Consider the following 26,274-nt stretch of genomic DNA (forward strand, 5'->3'; position numbering starts at 1 on the left):
CTGCTGCAGTAACACTGGTGGAATATCTCGTCACAAAGGATGTTCATACATCAGACCAGCATAACAAAGCCTGATTGCATTCCTCTCTCAAATTAAGTCCGATGTACGACCTAAGAGCAAGAGAGCTAGGAGGTACATAAGGTAGACAGAATTCTCAATTACTTCAGGACTTTCTTTACCCAGACCAGAAAAATGGTAACTGAAGCAGAAGAGAAACTATATAGAAAAAACGAAGATAAATATAAATGCCAACAGGAAGAGGACGAAAAGAGGAAGACCTGCCCACCTTAGCCAACAGTAAGAGTATAAAGTAAAATTGGGGAAAGGAGGGTAGGATGAAATATTTCAACAATGACCACCTAGACAACTACTGTTATGGTACATTCTTACACAACTGTACTATGTCCATCCTTAAGTCACTGTTGCATTATTACTAACTGATGGAAGATTCCTGAAGCTGCCTAAATATTGAGGGGAAGTGGATTTAGAAGCTTAGTTGGAGTCAAAGATTCCTAGAAGGATAGATCTAGTAAATCCAGCTATAGCCTCAAGGGGGACATTAATCTTGTCTGGTGCAAGGGTTTTAGACGAGACAAACCTGCTGTGTTTAAAATGGATTTAGAATTCAAACCTTTGAAAAAGTATCCATGGGGATTGACAGCTTTAATAGAGGGGCCTTTATCAAGATCTCGGAGTTGTTTCCCATGAAAGTAGCAAACGAAATCCATCCAGAGATGGCTTATTTGGATACTGGACCTAACATTTTTGCCTTAAAAGGAAACCAAGTCAGTCAGGTTTTCTGATGTCTCTGCTTTTACCTGGTAAAATCTGAGTTGTCTATAGACATATAAAGAATGGAAGAGTCTCTCCCAATTGTTTTAAGGAGTTGGAAAACAGAGGACAGCTTAATGGATTGATTCAAGGAAAGTTCATTAACTACCTTAGGCAAGAAGTAAGGATTAATACTAAGGTTACTGAATCCTTATGAATGAAGAAAAAAGTGGAAAATTTAGTTTTGAAACCTCTTAGCTGAAGTCAGAGATACAAGCAAAACAGTCTTCAAAGCTTTAAGAAAAGAGTTAGCTCAAATGGCAAAAGTGCTATTTTAAGACACAATTTAGTTCTCAAGGATGTGGAACAGCCTCTTATTGGAGGCCTAGTGGGAAGAATTCCTTTCAAAAACTATATGACCTTAAATCATCTAGACATGGTGGATCTAATGGCAGACAGGCAAAGATGGCCGACTAATGTGCTTTTTATAGAGGAAAATGCCATTCCTGAATTGAACAGCTCCCACAAATAAGAAAGGACAACAGGAACAAGAGAACTGTTTATTTTAGCACCAAACAGTAAATCTTTTCCATCTGAAAACATAAGATTTCCTTGTAGCAGTTTTCTAGCCTTTTATTTCCTACAAATAAGAGACCTCAACCTCATTACTACAATCAACAGAACATGCTGGAGGGACAGGTTCACAAACCTAGAAATGCCCATGCTATGGAATAGACTTCCCATACATGTCAAGCAGAGCACCTCACTGGTCCTCTTCAGGAGATATCTTGAGTGGATGGGAAATAGAAAATTCATCCCAGGGATCATTCCAGTGTCTCTACTCAACAGAGGCACTTGGAACTAAGGTCAGGTGGCATGATGCCAGGGTAATCCAATGTGCTAGGCTTATAAAGGCTCCAGGGCCATTAGCCTAGTATACACCTATGAACCTATAAAAGAAACATGGCGGCCATTGTCCTCATGAACAAAACAACCTGAATTTCCATTTTCAAATGAATGCAAAGAGATCGGTCTGAATATCCAACTGATGGACAATCTGCAGGAAGACCTCTCTGTTTAACATGTATTCATAGTTAGGTACTAAGCTATCTGCCCAAGGGCATTTATAAGCCTAGCCAGAGTGTGTCGGCTTTCACCGCCCCATTGATTAATTAACTGATCCTTTGTCAAGCAGAGCCAATGAAGTGATCCCAGGGGTGTATTTTCTGTTATAGAAGGTTGACCTTAGCTCTGCTTATGGTTGTCTGCCAATGTGTTTCTTTCTAAAGGGGTGTAAACTGCTTGAAGGGAGGCAAGCAGACATGGCCAATCTGCAAAGGTGACAGGACATTTTTCCTCCCTGTTTATGTACCACATCATTACAGTACTGTTTGCATGGACACAGAAATGGCCTGGAATCCATAGGTGGTGCAAGAACTGAAGTGCCAGGATGACTGTCTTAATTTCCTTGATATCTGTGTAGTCCTTGCCTGTGTCTTTGATCAAACATACTGGACTTTTATCTTCATTGAACATTTCCCCCATGACAGATATGGGACATGTGTATAAATATATTGGCAAGGGCAAGAAACCGAAAAAGGCACTCCTGCATTAAGTGAAATCTGGTTGAACCACCAAAGAAATTCCTTCCTAATGAAATAAGAGAGAGATTGGGAAGTCCAGCAGGTGGTAGCACTGAGTTTCAAGTGAATTGAAATATTAATGAATTGTCTTCAAGAGAAATCTGAAATAAGACATCATAGGAATTGTAGAAGCCATGTACCCTCAGAGCTCTCTCTCTCTCTTTCTGGGGTCAGTTCTAAGAAAAGAAGGGACTGAAGATATGAGAGGAACTGTACTTTGTTTGGAGGCAGGAAAGTTGTCATTTCAAGAGTATTGAGCCTGTATATGAGGAACACTGGGTCTTGGGATGTATTCATAAGGGACTTTTTGGAGTTAAAAGTGATCCCAGATTGCATAGAAGATCTTTATACATTTGCAAAAGTGTGTCCGTTGAAAGAGCATGAATCAAAAGAATATCCAGACAAGTGACAATGTGAAACCCCTTAAGCCTGCAAAAGGCAATAAGAGGAGCAAGACAGTTTGTCAATACCCTTAGGGTAGTGGAAAAACCCAAGGGCAAGGAAGAAATATGAAAGTGAAATACTAAGCCTCAGAAGCTGAAATATGTCCTGCAGTCTGGGTGAATGACAATATGCAGGTATGCATCCTTTACATACAATGTCATAAGAAATGCATGAGGGAGGGTCATTGGAAGAAGGGTTTGTAGGGTCAACATTCTGAAAGTTGGTACCACTATTGAAGTATTGAGAATTCAGAAATCCAGACTGGGTCTCCATTTCTCTTTCCTTCCAGTGAATTAGAAACAGTCTGGAGTAATACCAGTTTACCTGAAGGTGGAAAGAACCAACTTTATGTTTCCCTGAGACAACAGGTCTAGGAGAATAGGAAAGATCAGGGAAACTTGGTTTGAAGGAAGCTGAGGAATGCCTGAGTGAACCACAGGAAAGAGCCAAGACATCTTAAGAGAGGAGCGGCTGAGATGGGGAGGTAGACAGAGGAGGGCAGTAATAAGGTGACAGGCTTATCAAGGAAGGAGGATTTGACCCCTTGAAATCCTCCTGAGATTTGCTGTGGATGTCTTTTAGTTGTAAAACTTTTTCCAGTTTTTGAGGGGTTTTTCTCTTCTTTATGAAAAAAGGGACCAGTCTTAGAAGAATATTTTCTGTGAAACTTAGGAGAAAAGAAAATCTGTTTAAAAATTTTGTACAACCTAATCCGTCTCCAGTAAAGATTTGATTTCTCTGTCCAGGGGACAAGCTAAAAGTTTGGATTTAACATCCTGTTTTTAAGGACGGTCATTTTAGCCAAGAGAATCTTCTTAGAACAGAACCTGTAGCAGCTGCTTTCCATTATAACTACATTTAAAAGAATGTCTGCTACTTCAGTAGCAGAATTCCAAAGAAAAAGAGCAGAGGTTTTATTGTCTGAATCTGCCATGTCAGAATGTAGCCAATTCATACTCCCCAAGATAGACAAGATGCCAGACATGAGTCTGGTAGTTATGGCAACAAGATATAAACATCAGCCAGACTGCCCTTCTATGCCTGTAATTATCTTTAGCTCTGCTGTCCTTATCATTGGGAAAGCATTAAAGAGAAAAGGCAACTTAGGAGGTTTATCAGACTCCAAGGAGATAAACAGCAGAGATGGATGAAGGGTTTCTGGACAGAAACTTATGGGAATCTGAGACCTTATAGGATCGGTCAGGTTTCTTGGGGACAAGGTCTAGGATTCTGTGTAAGAGATGCAGTGGCAAATGTATCATGTAATGTTTCCAAAGCAATCACAGTGTCATATAGTTTAGGAGCTCCCATATACAAAAGGTCATATCCTTTTCGGACATCCAACACCTACTTAACATCCCACTGATGTTGCTGCTTTATTTTTAATTCTGTGTTCCGAAAAGATTGTTCTTATAATGAAACATCAGGGGACTTGGTATCTTCCTCCTCAGATTCAAAACCTATAGGGGAATGAATCTGGAAAGAGTCTACTTCCTTTGAAGAGGAATCTGTATGCCTCTTCTGAGGGGAAGAATGAGCAGAAGTATTAAAAAAAATAACTTTGGTGAGCTTAAGGGACATAAGAGTTTTAGAGAGTCTCTGTGAAAAATCACACCAATCCTTCTGAGGATATTTGATTGACTGTTTAGACACAGAGGTATGTTTAGTTTTCTGCTTTCTTTTAGTAGGGACATTAGCCTATACAAAATGAGGTGGCTCCACCCTCTAACATACCTCAATAAGGGGAGCCAGGGACTTATTCCCTTACAAGAATATCAGGAATACCATCAGGTTCCTCTGAAACAAACCGTGGAGCTCTCTTCCCAGCCAAAATGCACATCTGATCAGTCAGGCTGGGCCTCATTGCCCTCCAATGGGGTCTTGAAACCTGGAGCAGCCAATATATCCATATAGTCATAGGAGTCTTCAGGAGGCAGTAAGGAGTCATCTAGGCCTAACCAGATGGCAGAAGTTTCCAACTTGAATTTCAAGCTTTTTTATTGTCTGGAGAAAGATGTCAGATTGGGAAGCTTCAGAAGCCCAATGTACCTTGCATGAGCTCCTTTAACCTATAGTTCTTTATATAAATTTTTAAAGAAGGCAAACAGCTCCTAAGGATCTTAGGGACAATGAACTGAAAAATAGAACAGTCTTTATAATTATGATTGGTTCATAAACAGAACTATTTAGAATGATTGTCCCTATATGGAATTTTCACATTTTCCCCTCTTGGCTGACATGAACTAAAATATTTTAGTCACAAACTGAGATGATAAAGTAGGCTCTCCAATGGAGATACTTATCTGCCCAAGGCAATCGTACTGTTACAAACTGTACAGCTGACAGACTGAAGATGAATGGAAGGTTCAGTGTTTGGGCTACTGGCAACAGAGTTCTGCGGTAATTCATGTCTGTAACACCACTTATTTACCTACCTAGCTTTCTCGCACTTAGGTCATACATTGGACAAATGGCATGAGAGAAAGGCACCCAGGCTTTGGTACACTGAACATTCTTCTGACCATCCTTGGTAGCTGAATATTCCATCACATAGTAATGCTGAAACAGTGGTCTAAGGAAGGCTATCAGTGTTGTATATTTCAGATTATTTCATTTTATCTTGGCTTGATTTGTTTTTGATGGCCTGATAAATACATTTATCAAACAAGTACAGTTTGAAACATGACAGCAGAAGATAATACAGCAAAATGTGTCACCTATACACTTTAAATTCTGGTTTCGGACCTGCCAACTAAAAAATCACTTTTGCAAAACTCTGATCAGGGTACAACTCTTTGACACATATTGGGAGATTCATACACAAATCAGAACTTGCAACAGCATGATTTTATTTTCATTTAATATAGTTATGCACTTTACAGCTGGGAGGATTATCCTTTGGATGTTTGTGACTCCACTACTTCCTACACCCAGAGGCTTTCATGCCAGACAGGGAGGCACAAACCTAGGATAACAAATAGTGGAGTAATAGCCCTATTCAAATAAGAAGGGGGGAAATGAGGCATACTATAACACAGCATCATCTGCTCTGGATAGCAAGGATTTACAGATGACATGCTGTTCCATGTGGGGGAGGGGTAAAATAGTACAAGCATGTGTACATCCACATTCTCACATGGTGTTTTGATGTCTGTACTCCTTTCAATGCACATACACGTTTGTGTGACATTAATGCCACAAAAATGCATGTTCTGCCCCCAAGCAGAGTAGGTAAGCTTGCCATCAGCTACTCAAGCATAGTATCCCTGGCTAGTCATCCTGTACACAGTGCATGATTTTAAGTATCTTGGTAGCAGTCTTGAACCTTCTGTACCACCACTGTGTAAAACATTAGGATCACAAAACCGTAGAGGTCCTAAGATCTTGTGGGATAGTGCTTGCAAGAGTGACAAAGGATCCCCTTGTTCAAGAGCTTGAAGTCGTTGTCATATAATTTACTCATACATTTATGATTATGGGTTGCCTCTGTCTGCAGAGAAAATGTTTGTAGCAGGCTAAAATGTTTTGTTTTACTCGTCCTAGCCCATGAGTGAAAGTACACATTTCATTAATAACAGATACCACCGCATATGCAGATGGTATAATGAATAAGGGTATATTAGAATCAGAAGAACCAAATACATTATCTGTTGCATTGGCATGGATAGATAAAGCCCTATGACCCAACTTCAATTACCAGCTTAGAAGCTAATGATAGTTTCTGCCAAACTGTTAATTTAACAGTTTGACAATTACTTACGCTGATCCAGCATTATTAGAGCTGCACCCAGAATGACACAACTACCCCCACCCTCCCATGAATATTAATGTCATAATCATGGTTTACTACATTTATTCTTCCGCATTTTGAGGCAGTATTTAAAAATTAATGTTTTATTAAAGGCTTCAAAACACACTTATATTTTAATACAAGAAAGTGTTGGCAAGCATAAAGATGATGCAAACACTTTTTTGTTTGAAAAGAAAAGGGTGTTTCATGCCTTTAAACATGATCTTAAAAAAAAAAACTTTACGCTTGATCTTTAAGTAGCTTCCACGATCATTGCAGATGCTTAAATGATTTGAAAGACTGCCTGCAGTGGATGTTTGCGAGTGGGAGGTGGCGGAGGTTGACTATAACAGAGTATTGCTGTGATAACTTAGTGTTAAATATGAAAGGTACGTTTTGATGTGCGAAGGGTTTTATCATTAAAATGTTGTTTTGTGGATGATGTATGCATTCTATTAGCAATGACAGTGGAACTTTGTAACTTGGTTAATGCTGAAGATGAATACCATTAAATCACAAAGGTTTCTAGTAGGAATATCCAGATGACTATTAGGTGGGACATTAATTTTACTATAATTTGTTAACCAGGGTTGAGCACTGATCACAAATGACCAATTTCAGTTTCAGCTCAAGAAAGCATTTTTGACAATGAGATATAGTGCAAGAGGCAAGATATATTTAATTATACCATTTGGAAAATATACAGCAATTATATACAGCAACAGCTATAAACAGTCATCCATATTTGAGCTTTCAATGTCTCTGTGATTAATATCTAAATCTGATGACATGGTACATTGTAACAGTACTGCCAAGGTCTACTGCACCCTGTGGTCTTTTTTTACACTTTGGCTGTATGCAGTTTTCCACCTGTTTGATTTAAGTATCGAGAATTGTATGCATGATCTGTTATAGTATTTCTGTTCAGGATGGTGGAAAGAGGAGGATACTTACAGACACATTCAGGTCTCTACAGGCAAGCCACAGTGGTTGTTTTGCCATTATGACTTAATATTAAAAATGATGCACAATGTTTGCAGGAAATCCCATGTTATCTTTATGCAAATGGCGAGGAAATTTCCTGAGACTATAATTTCTCTAAATACTTGTATCACTATCTAGACTGCGGTGGTGGTGCTGTGGTAGCATTATCGCCAAACAGTAGGAGGCTGTTCGGTTCGATTCTCAGCTAGAGCGTCTTCTGCGTGGAGACGTGCGTGAATGGGCGTACCTTCGTTGAAGGTTGTGCATCAGGGCTAGCAACTCTGCATGTAAAAATCTACTGCTAATCATTAGCAGACCGGAGTTCCGCTGTGGCGACCCCTAATCGGGAAAAGCCGAAAGACACAAACAAACCTCTATGCATATGTTTCCTGTACGCATGTATTTTATATGTTATCACTATGGTGTTTGATTTTCTGTAACTAATCATGTAACCTGGACTAAATTTGCAACTGGTCATTTGTGAACCAATAAACAAATAAAAAATCCGCTAATGATTGGCAGTTGATTTTTACGTGCAGAGTCGCCAGCCCTGACGCACAACCTTCAATGAAGGTGCGCCCATTCACGCATGTCTCAACACAGAAGACGCTCTAGCTGAGAATCGAACCGGATAGCGTCTTACTGTGAGGTGACAACACTACCGCAGCACCACCATAGCGGATAAACATATGCATAGAGGTCAACGTATATAATGCATGACTACAGGAGACCATGCATTTACATATTTGTTGCCTATTTAAAATATCATTTCTTCAGATTTGTTCACATAGTGTCTGTAAAGGTAAGTTGTGGTGGAATTTCTAGTCTGCTGAGGACTATTGAAAACTGTGTGCTTCAAGGATCGTTCATGGCAGATTCTTCTATAGTCAGCTAGAGTTAATGGTAAAACTATGAATAGTTTTCCCAAGAAAAAATGTGGGCCAGCTATTATACCTATGCTGTATAATATTTATACCTTCTACAAACATAAATGTAATAGCCTCTATAAGTGTTCATTAGCATCCTTATAAAGATTACTTGTACGTGACAGAAGTTCACTGGTTGGAGTTCAGATCCAGCAGCTCATCTGCTGAAGCTGATTTGTTATAATATGGTGCATGTCCATGAAGGAATGGCCATCATGTGAAGCATCGAGTTTCATCATCACTCATCACTGACAGAAAATGGCAGCTATTCAAGTGCAGTCATATCAAATTATTAAAAAAAACTAACTGAACATGACTATCTTAAACTCAGATATTTCATTACTTACACAAAGCAATACCAAGTACCAGAGAAATTTAATCCAAAAGAAAAAAAAAAACAAAGACCAGCAGAAGTTCACATACCATTTCAGAACAAAAAAAAATACTTCATAGTTTCAGAATAAAGAACGGAATATTTCACACCAGCATGTTTATTTTAAATTACTAGGATTCATGAATTACAAAATGAATTTTCAATTATTTAAGGTAATAGCATGTTACTGCAAATACCCACTTTACACTAAATTTTTGCCATCATTTAGAAACTGCTACATGCTTTTGGTTTAATGCCAGCATATGCAAATTCACTAGAAAAGTATATTTAATGGTACAGCAGTTATTTCTGATCAGCTTGCATCAAACAGTACTTTTTCTTTCCCTCCTGATCTCAATGACACACAATATGTAGGAACAAACATGGAAAAAGTAAACTAGGCAAAGTGATCTTGTTGGCATTTTAAGCCTAAAAAATGTCCCCTTTGATGCTTGAATTAACCTATTGCGTTGGGTGATCGACTGGCCTTACCCATCCTATGGTTGGTAATTATGTATTATCCCCAGTGAAAATAAGAGATCATACCATAGATAATATGAGGGGACCCATGCAAGAGAAATAGCATTTAGAAGCTACATCTGACAATTTATAGTACGTAGGCAGTCCTGGAGTAATTTTATTACCCATCCATAGATCCAATTTGCCATTAAATATTGAAAGGTATGAGCTTCATGTGGACGGGTAATCTATTCTAGAACAGTGGAATCCTCTGCAAGATATAACTGCCCCTCCAAACCATTCTGTTGATGTTGCAGAAGTTTAATTCCCTAGAGTAAATATTTCCGATAGCTTAGTAAACACCTATGAACCTAACTACCACAAGGGCCTTTTTAAGCCTTGCCACTCATCCCAAAACTGTCAAGTTCTGGTACTCAAGTGTAAGCAGGGGCTTGGGAGGTGAATCATTTACAACCAAGGTCCTGGGAAATGAACCATTTACATGCTGCCTGTATCCATTAGAGACATAGGTGCCAAACCAGGGATGAATTTCCTGCTCCCCATCCAACTGTCTAAGTTACACTTGAATTGGGTAAGGGAGAAACTCTGCTTCAAATGGATGGGGAACCTATCCAGAGAAGGGAATGTCTCAGAGATAAATAACTCTCTCTCCAGCATGCCCTATTTTTATTACAGGCAAAGTTTAAATCTTAATGGGTAATGCTGATGTTTGTTTTGCAGATGTGCAGGAGGTCTATCAGAGTGGGGTCTGACAAAGTCTTGTATGACAGGCATAGATCTCCCCTCAACAGCCTGTAGGAGACAGAATACAGGGATAGTGCACTGAGGTGGTTTGCATAGGACACATTACTCATGCCCTGCATTATTTTAGTGAGGAACCTCGTGGATGTTCCAGTTGTTGGATATATCTGGTTAGGTACATACCAAAGGGGGCATTGTACTCAATGACAGGTCTGATGAATGCCAAAAACAGATTTTTAGATAGTATTCTCTCCTTTGACAATCATATTGCCAAAGTAGTTAGGAAATCCTTCTATGTGGCCCATCTAATTACTAAAGGGTTCACATCTAGAAATAAAGAGGTTATAGTGCCCCTCTACTTGTCACTCATCAGACCCATCATACAGTACAATGCCCCATTTGGGATGTACCTCACAAGACACTTCCAACAGCTGGAAAGACCACAAAAGTACCTCACCAAGAGGATTACTGGCCTCAAACATATGTCCTATGCAGACCAACTGAAAAAACTCCGGCTGTACTCGGTGGCATATTGCTTACTCAGAGATGATCTCTGCCTGACTTACAAAGCCATGTCCAACTCAGAATTAATGGACATGCTCCACCTAAAGAAATCCAAGTCACTGCGAGCCTCGCGCTCTAGTGAGCTAAACCTCACCACAACAATAAATAGAACATGCTGGAGGGATAGATTCCCATCACAGAGACTCCCCATGCTTTGGAACAAAATTCCTATCTGCATTAGGCAGAGCCCCTCACTAACACTCTTTAAGACAAACCTTGACTAGTGGATGGGTAACAGAAAATACACCCCTGGGATCACTTCATTGGCTCTGCTTGACAGAGGCTCAGTTAATTAATCAATGGGGCGGTGAAAGCAGACACACTCTGGCTAGGCTTATAAATGCCCTCAGGGAGATAGCTTAGTACCTACCTATGAAACAATGACTTCCTTGGACCTAGCTGATGAGTTGCACAACATAGAATGATTTCCTCACTACCACAGACACATGATGGTCAAAAGCTAGATTACGGTGTGTATCCCCAAGTCCTGGACTACTGGGTCAACTCTGAGGGCTTTGTTGTCAATATATTTACCAAGAGTGGATGACTTCCCAATGGACACAGTTGTGCATTTCTTGGCATTTAGTTTTAGTCCATGGCTCTCATACCAGTTGTGTCAACTGTTAGTGAAGAACATTTGTGTTGGTAGGTGATTCAATGTCAGTTTCTAATTTGCAATCATCAGCAAATTAAGTCAGCCAGAGGTACTGATATTGGCCTTGACTTCAGAGAAGTAAATTCCAAAAAGGAGCAGTCCCCAGGACCAATCCCTGAGGGACTGGCCTCTTTGTAGAGGTAGACTCCCCAATTCTACCTTCCTAGGTAATGTCTGAGCTTGCTGGCTATTCCCTCAGTGACATAAGGGTTTGTACTGAACTTCTTAAGTTTGTCAACAATGTCCAAGTGGGGTATTGACAAATGCCTTGGCCAGGACAAGGTAGGCAGTGTGAACCATTTTGCCCTCATCCATTGTTTTAGTGACCTTTTCAAATGTTCACCAGATTGAGTAGGCCTCACCTGCCCTTGAAGGTATCACCTGCAAGAATTTTGCTTCTTACTTTTATTTTTCAATTGCTGATGCTTCACGCTCGCCAAAAACAAAAATGCTCAGAAGACTTCATCAGCTCCAATTATAAAATCCTAGACATTGTCACCAATATTATAAAGTTTAGACAATGTATATGGGTTTGGTTCTATCATCTAATTTGCTTGTCTTCTGTAATGTAACACAGAGGTATTTTGTAATTCTGGCAGTTGCTGCTGTTTTTTGAAGATCTGTCTTGATGGCTGATTAATGACTGCAGTTATTTTTTTCCACATCTGACTCTTATCTAGTCTAGTGTTTATCATCACCTGTTCTTGAGAACCAGTAGTGAACAGAGAGATACATCACCAGTTCCAGGACTCATGTTTGACTTGATGTGTAACCTTAAATCAGGATCTCACGCCCGACTCTGACAGACCAAAGGAGAACTACCTGCTACCCAGCCAACTGGGGCTTCATTAATGGCCCTTTCCCTGGAGAAACCGTGAAGGGAGGAAGAGAAATAAAGGGACTTGGCCCACTCTTCTCACAGGGGGGCATGGGTTTGGGGTGACTAAAGGGAGATCAGATTTCTCTGCTGAAGACTGTGAAAAAAACTACTGTGCACAAGATGGTTGGGTAGAGATACTTTTGGTTGTTCATCTCCCTTTCAGAAATGAAGGATCACCCAGTGCTCTCAACCAATTACATGCTCCAGCTTCCTCTCCACACACAACTGTGCATGGAGAGGTAGATCATATGCAAAAAAATGCAGAAACCTACGCTGATGGCTGCCTCACTGATAGCCATTCTTGATCAATCTCTGCCCTGGTGATGAGGAATGAATGGGCAGATTGACCAGGAGGAGATGACGATCAGCAAGCAGCCGAGGAAGAGCATAAAAAGGGGAAAAATGAAATTAGAATTTATTTTGTGTTACTGGATATACTGAAAATTGGAAACACAATGAAATATGTAGCACATCAATAGCAGAATTAGTAGAATTAGGAATCATAATGATGTGCTACAAATTTCATTAAGTGTTTGTGGTTTGACTTTGAATTCTCTCATCAACAAATCATATAGATTCATAATTTAAATGGGGGGTGAATCTGAACACATTTAGTATGGTATTTATTACCTTTGTTAATCAGTGTTGTCTTTCTTGATAACTTGGTTAGTTCATACAGTGTTATTTTGTTCTACAGCTCTATATGTTTGCCTTATGTATGTTTTCAATATAGCCCACTGGAGGAAAAGAAAAAACAAATTATTTAATTATGACATGGATAATATCAAGGGGGAAAGCTACAGACTGGAAGTCACTAACTTAAATGTTGCTGCAGGGCTAATCATCTCAAGGATGTAGCAGGGACATTTTATGTCCCATCACAGAATACATCACTCTGGGAATTTTTTTCAAAAGGCATCATTTTATGCATGGAAATCTGCAATGCTTTGAACAGCTCACAATGACTGCTTTCTACTTTATCAAGAATTTCCTGTCCAACTTATTGACATGTTCAGAAGGTTATCCCAGTTAAAGAAATATTTGCAGTTGGGCAAGTTCTTTACTGATAAGTAATCTACTTTTGGCAAAACAAACTTATGTTAAGCCTGCATCAACTATTAAGGAAAAGAGGCTGGGAAAAGATCCATGATAGACCAATAGAGGCCACAGCATTAAATACACCAGTAGCAAAACAGAATACCATAAACAAAAACAATGAAAAAGAATAATATTTCAGGGATAGTCTAACAATGACTTTGGAGGAGACAAGTTCCCCTGCATCTCTTATACCCAATAAATACACTAATTTCATGATCTCATAATGCAGAGAGAAAGAACAAAGAACACCAATATCAGAAACTGTTGTTTTTTTTTAATCATGACAGCAATGTACCACAGAAAGCAATAACGCTGAAATACAGCCACAGGTTAAACAATATGAGAGACAGCCACAATTCAGACTTCCTCACATATGTATCCTTAAAGATAACCCACACAACCACACACATGTTGTATCAAAAGATTGGCAACAGATAATCACTGTAAAAGAGACTTGGATGTAATCCAACAAAACTGAATTCACAATCTGCCAAGAAAATCATATGATGTGAACTGGGCAGGTTTCTTCTCAGTAATAATGCATTTTTAAAAGTGATTCATGGAATTCATCACACACGTTGTGCAACTCCTGATCACCTTCATCTCCAGCATTACTATATAATTGAAGCAATATAGCTTCTACTCTGGTCATGGAACTAAGGCAACACTTCTTGAATTCAAGGAGCATGTTCACAAGAGCCATAACACTGAGGATTCCAAATAATGTCTTTCTAGATCTTTCTGAAACATCTGCAATAATAAGCCAGCACATCCTGTTTTCCTATATGAAACTATTGAAACATCCCTTCATAGCATACCAACTGTTTTTCAAGTTATCTTGATAAATGCACCCAAAACAGTCTTTTGGAAGAACTCTTGTTTTCTTAAAAGGCATTGTAATAAGTATTCCACAGGGCTGTGTAAGGATCTTCTCTCTCCGTCCTTAAGAGAGCCAAGGCTAAGACCATTTGTGTCCCAGGTAATCCCTGAGGTGGCTCACCCTCAGCCCAAAGTTAACAGTCAGAAATATAGAAGTAAATAAAGAAGTAAAAGGTCCTATGAAGTTGATTACTGCAAAAAAAGTTGTTGGCCCTTCTCTAGATGAATCAAATAACTTACACCATCTCTGTTACATCTACAAAATCGAGCTCACACACACACACACACACACACACACACACACACACACACACACACACACACACAAAACAAGGCAACTCATTAATTTAAGCAATATTTGCCATGGCTGGTTAAATGTGTGCTGTTATTGCACTTGCTCCGAATTGGCAACTCCTCTTCCACAGGGGGCTGGCATTCTTAAAATGTGGCTACAAAAACTCTGAACAAGCAGTCTGAATGTGTCAGGCAAATTTCTCTGAAAGTTAAATGACATGCAAAAGCCACTTTAACTCAAAGGGGGAATGTAACTGTTCATTCACCAGCAACTGATATTCCTGTAATGGATGTTAGTAGAAAGGCTCACTATGGGAAACAAGGGTGTTTTATCTGCCCAGGCTAAGCAAACATGGAAGGTAGATTGCTGAACACTGAGAAATGGTACAGGTACTAAATTAATACTTTGCTTCAGTGTTCATGAAGAAAAGCAACTATGTAGTGCCATGCAGGAACAGGAATGGTGGAATGGAGAGACTGGGGGACAGAGACTAGGTTCATAGGTAAATACTAGCCAATCAGTCTGTAGAACTTTACAAGCCAAACCAAGACAGAAAACACCTATTCAAAACTTCCATCCAGCCTCATGAAAGGCAAAATAAGGCAGGCCAGGGGAGAGTTTGGAGGTTGCCCACCCAATTATCTAAGTTTTACTATAAAGTGGCAAGGGTCCTCCCCTGCTTAACAAGTAGTGGAATTTCATTCCAGAGGTGAGGAGCATATTCATATGTGAATCTATCACACCAATGTGTCTTATGAAAGTACAACTGTGTAAGTAAACATACCACAGCAGTAAATGTTTTGAATACTGCAGTAGCCTATGCTATATGCATTATACCCTGCAAGGATACAACAGCCAGACAGCTTTCATAGCTTCAGGACATCTTCCATACACCAAAACCATTAAACATCTTGAGCTGCACTAACTAAATAGACAAGTTTGAGCACCAAGCCCTTGTGAGCTTTCATGCCAACAGGGTGGGAGACTGAGCCACAAAAGGACAATACTAGGAACAACAAAAAATTAGAAGCCCAAACCCTGACAAACACAACACACCAAGAAACAAGGGAGATGGAGGGAGGGAGGGGTTGCTGCAGCAGTGATAATTCAAACATCTATTGTTATGGTAAGTTTACAGATCTACTAAATTCTTCATATTGATCACTGCTGCAATAGACTAAGATATAGCTATATGGGTAGATTACCATAGCTTATGAATTTTCGGAGGTAGAAAGAGAAGAGTCCAGGAGTCCCTGGAGAATGGTCCTAGCCAAGCCTGATCTAGACCAAGAGAAGAAATCAAGCTTATAGTGCTTTGTAAAATTATGTACAGAAGATCAAGTTGCTCCTTCTAGAATACTTTTAGAATCGAGCCCTTCCTAAAAAGCTGTAGATTAAACCAAGGCCCTGGTAGAGTGGACCTTGTCCCTCACTGGTCAAGTTTTGTTGTGGCGAATTTAACAAATGGTAAAAGCTTTAGACAACCATTGGGAAACAGTCTGCTTTGACGCAAGTTGTCCCTTCTTACCCTCACAAGAAATTAACAATTGATATGAAGATCTGAAAGATTTATTTATGTAAAGACTGTACCCAATTTGTCCGTGGACATCCAAGGTATGGAGTATCCTTTCTCCTTCATTTATAGGTTCAGGAAAGAAAACCTGGAGATGAATAATTTAGCATAAAGTAAACTAGCATATCACCTTACGCATAAAAGAAGGTCTATTTCTCATGGAAACTGTCCTTGTAAAAAAAAAGATGGGGTTGACTCACCACAAGAGCTTGCAACTCGGATACCCTCCTTGCAAAGGCCAGAGAAAGCAGTAAAACTGTTTTCTATGTTAGGAACCTCAAGTCAGCCAGTGCAGCTGGTTCAAATGAAGTAAGTATTGGCTTATTTTACAAGAAATTATAATCCCAAAGAGGGGCCCACTGATTTTCTTAGAGGTCTCTTATGCAAACAGCCTTTCAAAACATATAAGAATGCATTAAAAGAGGAGGATCCGTGGGGCAGACATGCTGAAATGACTTATAAATGAACCTTGATGGAGGAGTAGGAAAGGCCACAGGATAGTAACAAATATTGTAAAACCAGAGAACAATTAGTACTGAATGTGTGCTGGTTATGTTGTTGGCACCAACTAGGAAAACCTTTTCCATTTGCTAATATATCATTTTCTAATAGCAGGCTTTCTTGCTTCCATTAGTGTCTGCTGCATGTCCTCAGTAAATAGATGTCTAAAGGGAATTAAAACCCTATCATCCAGGCAGTCAATTGAAGTTGACTGGGGTTGGGGTGTGTTAAATACCCCAAATGCCAGAAAGGAGTCCCCACAATGATCTTGGGGGATTCCTTCTGAATCTTCAGAAGTAGCCTGGATATCAGTGGAAAGGGTGAAAAAGCTTACAGGGACACTCCTGTCCAAGGAAAAGAAAAGGCATCTGTCTTCAAGGCCTGGCATGGAAAAAAATCTTGCCAGATGATTGTTCAGAGAGATGGCAAATAAGTTTACTTGAGGAAGCCCCCACAGATGGATAAAATCTTGGGGGACATCCTAATCTAGTTTCTATTTGTAAGGGTCTGCCCTGATCCTGCTCAGTTTGTCTGCCACATAGTTGTGCTCTGACGGAATGAAGGTTCCCTGTACAGTGAGATTGTGCTGTGAAGCTGTATCCCAAGCTAACATAGCTAGTCTGCAAATTGGGTGTAACCCAGTTCCTCTTTGCTTGTTGATGTACCACATGACTGTGATATTGTCTGCAACAACTTGAAAAGGTCCTATGGCCCAAAGATAAAGGCACTGATCTTAGTGAATCATCAGGCCAAGTATCTCTTTTTTATAATTTATGTGCTTGCATCTGTCCTTTGTGTCTCACATACCTTGCACTTTTAATGAGGGCGAAGGAGATTTAAGGATATTTATTGTCTCTACCAAATTATTTCCCTTCTGACAAACCCCAACAATGGGATTTGAAAGAACAAAGGATGTTAGTGCTGGGACCAAAGAGACTTCAGATATCATTGTATTGTTCTCATGTGGAATCTTATCAGGAATGTCCTGAGAATCATAGATGCCATGAGACCCAAAATCATGAATTATTCCCTTGCAGTGATCAAAGTCTTGAGTGGAAAACCTTGGGAATAGATCTAGCTGATAGCCCAGGAACAAAATCCTGTGTGAAGCAGTCAAAAATTACTTTAGAATGTTCTCTTGGAATCGCAGCTTGTGTAAGAGATATCTCACCCAACTGAGAGATTCTTGACACTATGAAAAAGACTCTGCAATGATAGCTGTCACCTAAATACGGGAAAAAAGTGGATGCCCTGTAGCATGCAAGCAAGACAATTTGTGAATACTCCTGGTGCAGTGGATAGTCCAATGGATAAAAACAGGGAACCGATAATTTTATCCAGACACACACAACCTTAAGAAATGTCTGAAGTCTGGATGAACAGGGATGTGATGTCAATCATCTTTTAAATCTAGAGTTACTAGGAAAGTTGAATGAAGGGGTAACAGGTTGTGAAGTGACAGCATTTTGAAGTTAGTCACTATCACAAGCAGGTTTAACATTTTTTTTGTTTGGCACTATAAACACCCTTGAATAAAAATGTTTTCCCAGCTGGCAAGGAAGAACTGGTTCTTTCACTCCCTGGGACAGCATTTGATGAAAGACAAGTAAGAAATAAGAGCCTGGTCTGGTGGCGAGTGATTACGGCGGGATGTCTTATTTTGTTCTACTTTCTTATATCACATATGCTTATTTACTGTAGCACATGTTTTGTATGTCTAGTATCTTTAATTGAAGTTTAATGTCTTGAAACTGAATTTTTAATGTGCTGTTTGTTTTATGTGGAGCTTTTCTCCCCGGGCCTCTACTGAAAATGGACATATATCCAGTTAGACTAGCCCGGTCAACAAATGTAAAATAAAATAAACTTCCTCCCACTGCCATCGGTAACCTTGATGAATGATGTTCAGATCCCATCTGTCTGTAAATAATCTGTTGCCAAAGAGAAAAGCGGAGATTCAGACTTTGTGGAAGGGAAAAGGGACTACCAAGGTGTGTGTGTGTAGGGGTGGAGGAAGACAAGGTCGCAAACAATCATGCAGACTTGTTGGACTGTCCTTGGTTTAGTGGGCTCCTGAATTCTTTTAAAAAGAAATGCCTAGGGGTTCCAAAATGTATGTTTACCTGCATTTTATTGAGACTGTTTATTTAGTTTTTTTGCCAAAAACTGAATGAGGGATTAGAGAATCCCTTATAAAATTATAAAACAGAGGGCTAAAAAATCTTAGGGATTCCCTGTATCAGCTTGCACCTTTCATCACGCTTTTTGATCAACTCTGCAGCACATGGGACAAAAACAATCTCTATCCAAAGGAGAATTTAAAATCTCATTTTATCATTATCTGGCAGGTTCTGAGACTTCAGGCAGGCAAACCTCCTCAACACAGTGATAATTATCAAAATCCTTGAAGACGTATCAACTGAATCATAAACATTCAGTCAACAATGAGTAGAGACTTGTAGAATAGGACAAACAAAATCATTTAAAGCAGATTTTTCTTAAGAAGAAACTGCAGAGAAAACATTCCTCATACTTTCACAATTAGTCGGATTAAACCATAGCATATGGAGCCGGACAACAAAGATGCAGCATATATTTTTATCATACTTAATCTTACCATCCTTCTAAGAAAGAGTAGAATTAGTATTAACTAATAATCTTGCAGCAGTAGGATTAAATAAACATATAGCTGCTCAGTCAGGTTTGGGTCAAGTGTATAAAAACTTTAAAAAAAAACTGAGGAACTTTATACATCTGATCTACGTTTTTAGGGCCAGTTAGCTGACTATCAGAAAAATAGCAGAGAGTAACAGAGTAACAGACACAAACCCTTCAAAGCAGGCAGAACTGGAGGAACAGGTGGATGTTCTGGAAATTGCTTCTGTAACAGCTCATAGTATTTTCTAAGGAACTTAGAAACCTCAGTGTACTCCCACTGAAAACATGTGGACATTCTGGAAATAGTCTCAGAAAAAGATAAACCCTCAAAGGGAGGATCAGAAACTGACATCCTCATTTTTTACCAGAAACTATTTTATAAAAAAGTATCAAAAGCATGAATAAAACCCTGATTCAGACCCAGTAAATTACTCATAACCAAGGAAATTTAAAAAGATGTAAAGGCGTGCTTAGTTTTCCATTTCTTTTTTGAGAGGAAAAAGGGGGTCAGCAGTGTTATTAATGGAAGCAGCTTCCCCAGGGATGGAAACACCATTCTGACAAAACAGGGAAGCCTTCCCTGTTCCCCCTCCCAGGACAAACAAGGGTGGCTCATGGAGAGCATCCCAACAGCCACAGAGGATTTCGCTAATCTTCAACTCATAGTGGCTTGTAGGTGCTACACCAGAGGGATCCAGAGTAAAAGACTGAGTGGTCTGATGTACAATAAATAGCCATAGCAGAGTTAATCACCTGCAACTGAAGAAAATTGCTAGCCTGCTCTGGCAGCAAAGGCTGTTTGGTTAACTTTTCCTTTTTGTGGCTGGAAGGTTGACTGCCCATAGGATAGGCAGTTTGTTCCTTGGTCAAGCCAAAAATATCATCTCTTTTCTGAAGAAAAAAACAACAGTAATAATTTAAAGTCTTTAAGCCAACACCAGTATTAATTTAAAGTCTTTAAAAGTTTTTTTTTTCACAGGGGAAACCATAAAAAGCACTTTAAAACAATTTGGCAGCCTCAAAAAGTAAAATAAACACGATTTCTCCACATAAAAAAAATATTTTAAAATGTTTTTAAATAACTTCTAAGCTGACAGGAAAAAAGTGCATTCTCATTTAAAAGTACAAAACAGTTTCATGACAGTCCATTAAAACACGGACTCCTAGCTTTAAAATAACTTGCCTGAGCAGGAAAGTGTTATCAAACCATTTTTTTAATGGAAGATTGTTTTCTCCTCAAAGGGAACTTATCTGACCAGAAAAGAAACAGCACAAGCCGACCATCTACCCTCAAAAGCCTCAGAGGAGTGTACTCTGAGGCAGGAATGCTCTGAAGGGACTGGCACCCAAACATGACTTTTTCACAGCTTTTCTCAGCTTGAGCTGACTAATGGTTTAGTTGCATGGAAGTTGCCCTGAAGCTTTGGAAAGTTGCCATCAGTGGTGATCAATATGAAGCAAGTTCTGCAGTCCCTTTAACCAAATAGTTGAGGTACCATTTGTTATGTGAAGGAAGGGGTCATCAAAGAGAGCACGGGATTCCAGTCTGTCCTGACAGATGAGCCAGGTAAATGCCTTTCCAAACTACTGTGGATAGACAGTTGTCAAATGATCAACAGGAGTGCCTAGAACCCTTATGACAGTGTCAGACTGGAGAGGTATATCTTATGTATGGTGTGTTCATTTTAGAGAAAAAAAATAGCTATGCTACACAGTTTTTGTTTTTCACATTTAATTTGTCACCATCATTCTAGCAGCAATTGTTAACATGGTCTAACTCATGTCGGAGCAGCAGAAGACAAAATAACACCCAGTTTACAGTTGCCTGCAAACTTGGTTAACCCATTAACACTTAATGGTGTCTGGAATGTCATACTTCTAGAAGCTTACAAACATTCTTGCATTCCAGAGTATTTTCTGAAAAATCATTAACAAAAAATAAGATAAACAAATGCAAATATTTTTGAATAAAATGTATACAAACTGTAATAAAAGCAACATGAACAGTTTGAAGTATTTTCCCAATGATGGCAGTCAGTCCATTTGCAGTCATTCCACAAAAACTATATTATATTGCACACAAACCCAAAATTATATTTATTGCTAAACTTTCATAAACAAATTATCTTGACAACTGTACAACCTAGACCTATATTGTTAGAACACTTTTGTTATCCAGACATAAAAACTTTCATGACACCAAGAAATTTCTCTGACTGCATGTTTATTGTAGTCTCCCATCATATAATTTCACACTATACTCAACAGCATATATATGTTTCTTAGTTATGAAAATATGGACGTAAATATGAGAATATAATAATTTTTAAACTGTGATTATTTTTTCTAATGTAGGACATCCTAGATTGTCAGTCTTGGCATCATTTTTTTTTATTTCTCCTTGCCATATCTAATACTACCCATTATTTGCTAGTAAGCCACAGATTAAAAGAAGCCAAAACCAAAAATCATCTGGATGCTGTAAGGACCTTTGAGTGTTAACTGGAAATGTACAAACAGATGCTATAGGCTTGAATGGGGTATTAGCCCGAGAGTCTGAGAAACACATGTCCCTACACTGCCCTGTGGTATACCACTGATAACATTTTTTTGCATTCAAAAGTGGCATCTGCGACTCGAACCATTAGGTTAAAGAAGGAGAATGTGAAGAGAAAACTGAATGCTTGTAGGAAGGATAAAGCACAAGTACTGCACAGGCTATTTTCAAGAACCTTCTGAAGTACAGCCAGTGTGCTGGCAAGCACCCTAAAGGAGATCTTCAGCAGATCACTGGCTATTGCAGAAATACCAGAGAACTGGAAGGCATTAAGTATAAGGGGTATCCAGAAAAATCTAAGGAATGGTGGCCTATTTAACAACACTGGCAGGGGAATTCAATGACAGGATCTTGATTAGAAGGCTAATATTGTTTCTACAGAAGAGTAATTTCCAAGGCAGCAACCAACATAAGTTCATGTCAACAAGAAGCTGTCATCAAAAACGATCCAGTTTTACAAATGGATTCAGGTAAATACTACAGGAGAGTGCCGGAAAACATTTTCTGTCTGGACTTTAGGAAGGCCTTTGACCCAGTCAAACAACAGAAGCTGACAAGAAAATTGAAGGAGATTGATGCAAGACCAAGACTAAGGAACTGGGCTGCAGCATGGTTGAATGTCAGAACACAAGGTTGCAGTAATAGGGTTTATTTCTATATCGAAGAGTGACTATGAGAATACTGTAGGCGTCTCTCCTTGGTCCAGTAATCTTCACTATATTTGTCTCAAACATACCCAAGGAATACAACATGGGGTCATCCTCTTCACTGATTACACAAAGACAGGTGTAGCATGAGATGGAAGGAAGACTAAGAAAGGATTTGGAAAAACTAGGTGTGCAGAAGGGTGGCAGTTGAGAATCACTGCAAACAAAAGTAAGGTACTACATGTGTTGACCTCAACAAATCCGCTATGAATTTTCATCCAGGGAGTGGAACTGATGCAAAAAGAGCAGGACAAGCACCGGGCATTATTGATCATCTGATTTGAGCTACCCAGGAATAGAATAAGAGGGCAGTGATGCCAAGAGAATGCCAATATCTACACTCCGCAGATAGATGCCATAAACAAAGATGTAATGCTTCCACTGTATAGAGCACTGATCAAAAACAACATCTTAAGTACTCTGTCTCATTTTGAAGGATGCACATGGAAATTGACATCAGGCTGCTGGAAGGAATGAGAGAAAAGCCACCAGAAAGATGCACTTATGAAGCGGAAAGGAACAGGACTAGATACTACTGGAGCTGGATCTCTTCTAACCTAAAACCAAAAGAGCCAGGGAAGAAATGGCAACAGTGCAGCAATAGATCAAGTAAGAGAGATGTGAATGGGCTATCCCAACCAGGAAGGGCAGAGAAAGGAGGAGAATGTCCAAGAACAGTCTATAGGCATTAACTATTCTTCAGGTCTCTGAAAGGAATTAATCTCAGAAAGGTTTGTAGATCCATGGAATGGGCAATTAGAACAGTGGCAGAAAGAACCCAGAGAGTCATTCTTGAAGGCATGGGACAGGCGAGAAAGGGTAAGGTGTAAGGCAGAGTTGGATAGGAGGTAGAATGTTACATGCACTTAAACAGCAGACTAAATATGTGCATTCATCCCCTCTTCCTATCCTTTCCTGTACCTTTTCTGTAATGCCTTGTTCTCATCTCTTACTGCCATTCTGTCACTCCAAGTATTTTCTCTCTCTCTGTCTCTGAATTGTTTCTTTTTCCTCCAGCAGCTAGTCCCCTAGCACTGCTGCTTCTGCCATGCCCTTTCCATTTATCCTTTGATCTAATTTCTTCTGTACTGAAAGGTCTACTTTTTATATCGAGACATTTCACAGAATTCTGCAGATAGATACTATATGTTAGTATTAATACACCTATACAAAACAAAAAAGTTGTATCCCTTTGTATCCACGTTTTTATGACTACTCAAAACCACTTTGTTGACTACATTCCTCATATTATACCTAGTGTATCTGGAACAGCTTTGTGTATCTGATCTAACTGTTCACCTTTTTTTAATAATCATTTTTAACTATATAACGTTTTACACTGTGTAGCTTATTGGAGAGCTTTTCTCACCAGACCACTTGTGAAACAGGTCATGTCAGTCTATTATATTAAATAAAACTATTTTTATAAAGAAACAAACTAATAAACAAACCAAAAGTGATGGTTAAGGACCCGGAAACCCATTGTCAGCCTAAACTTGAATGTATAGACACTGCCAAAGCTCCATAAGTAGATTTAGTCTCAGCACAGTTACACATACTAACAGCAACCATCTTTAGTATTACCAAGTTATCATTTACAGTATTTGAACAGTAAACACTAATTTTATTCATTATTATATGGATGTAAAAAACAATTTTTATGCTGTACTCACTAAATAAAATCCATGACACAGGAAAGTACAAAATATTTTATAAAACATAGTAGAAATTCTGTGTTCAACTATAAAACAATAACTATTTATCTATTCATTTCAGATTGTTGATTCTAGAATTTGTTATTATTACAGTGACAAGGGAAAACAAAAGGCAACTGTATTATTACATTTTAAATTGTGAATATCCTGTTCTCCTGCAGGGTACAGCTGCCAAATAACTACACAAGTCTAAACCAGAATGCATGTGAATGAACTAATTCCAGTGACCTCTGAAGTTCATCCATTTGTTACAGATAGACCATATTTAGCCAGTTTCACTTGCTGAGTATACATCCATCCTAAGTTCACATCAACCCTCACTCTACATACCACTATTTTTTACTGACCAATCATTTTTATGTCCCAAATCTCCAAAGAACATACTTCCTTAAGTCAGATCTAAATCGTCTGCCTTCTAGTGGCAGTCATGGTCCTTCCTGTCCTCTGTCCCTCAATACTATGGTCACCTTCTACACAGGTCCCTTGGATAGCATGGTAAGTTATCCATCATACCTTTTGCCCCTTTACTTAAAATTATACAGTCCCAGAGCCTATAGCATTCCTTTATATTCCCATGATTGTCCGGTTTTGCCTCCTTGGATCAATCTCCTACAACTTGTCATCTTTGCCTTTTTAAGACCAGCCTTGAAAATTCAAGACAGTAACAATGTGTACTATTAGTGATTTAAACAGTGGGAGACTGGACATTTTCCTCCGTTTATTATACCACCAGAGCATGGATGCCAGCATAAATTGGCCACTACCAATCATCTTGTACTGTTCATATTTTAGGGTGATGACCACTTCCTGATCTTCATTGTTAAGTTTCTCATTAATCCTATGCCTCACTCCTGGATTGTATTTAGCTCCCAGATCCTTAGCCCCAAAATGCACACATTTGCAGTTTTACACATTAATCACAGCTGTTGTCCATATGCCAAATGGTAAAGGTTTACTACATGCATTTGAATTACCCCCACCCCCTGAATACTGCTTCATGTTTGGTGTTATCAGAATAAACATATCACACTTATTTTCCATTCATCCCAAGGAATCAGCAATGGATACATTACAGAATACCTAACCCAATACAGAGGGGTAGCAAAGTACTGCCATGAGTGGCATTATCAATTCGCAGAAAAAGGCTCTCTAGTTTGGTTTTCACCTGGAGATTTTCTATGCAGATTCTGCATATCCTCCATGCATTCACATGCATTTTCTTCAGGTTTTCTGGTTTCATTCCATATCCCAAATGCATGTGGTAGGAGAACTGGTGTGCATGTGTGCAACATAAATAACAGGCCTGACAACCCACTTCTGTTCATCTATTTGCATAGTAAACTCTTCTGGATGGTGTGGCTATTTCTGCAGTTACAGTGGAGTCAGATTTGACATGGCAGCATTGTATGAAACCCAGTACAAAACATCGTGTCAAATACTGATTACCACCACCAAAAATGAAAACTTACTTACAATTACTCTGTTTCTTGCCTGTTAAATTTACAAAATAAATAGAGAACTGGTTAAGTCCCACACTAGGTCACTCACTCTTCCCACTATTCTCCATTCTGGCAATGATGCAAAAGCTTACAGGAGTCAAAGTATACTATACCTATAGTATTCCCTTTTTTATTTCAGCTGTAATGTACCACATGAATACCTGTCTGCCATGACCTTTGCACCAGAAATTGGAAAGTCAGGGTCCTGCATAAAGGTCTGTTAAGAATTGGAACAGCCTCTTCAATACAATATCATTGTAACTTTACCAAGGATGGCCTGGCTAGAAGGGATACTTTTTAGCATATACTTGCCTAGTAGCACTTTCAATGATCTCCCTCTTGATGAAACAGAATCACAGCAAAGGTCCCCTAAGTGCTGCTGACAGCTATTTGATCAAACAGAATGATAAACAGTCCAGCACATATGTTACCACCTGGAGTTCATGTTTGGCATATTTCCTTGTCACTATCCCATCAGACTGGCTTATCCCTTTCTACCATTAACTTCCAGTTCATATTAATATATTTTCCTAGTCATTCT

This window comes from Protopterus annectens, chromosome 14.part0, assembly GCF_019279795.1.
Source record: "Protopterus annectens isolate FY-2018-M chromosome 14.part0, PAN1.0, whole genome shotgun sequence".
NCBI classification, from domain to species: domain Eukaryota; kingdom Metazoa; phylum Chordata; order Ceratodontiformes; family Protopteridae; genus Protopterus; species Protopterus annectens.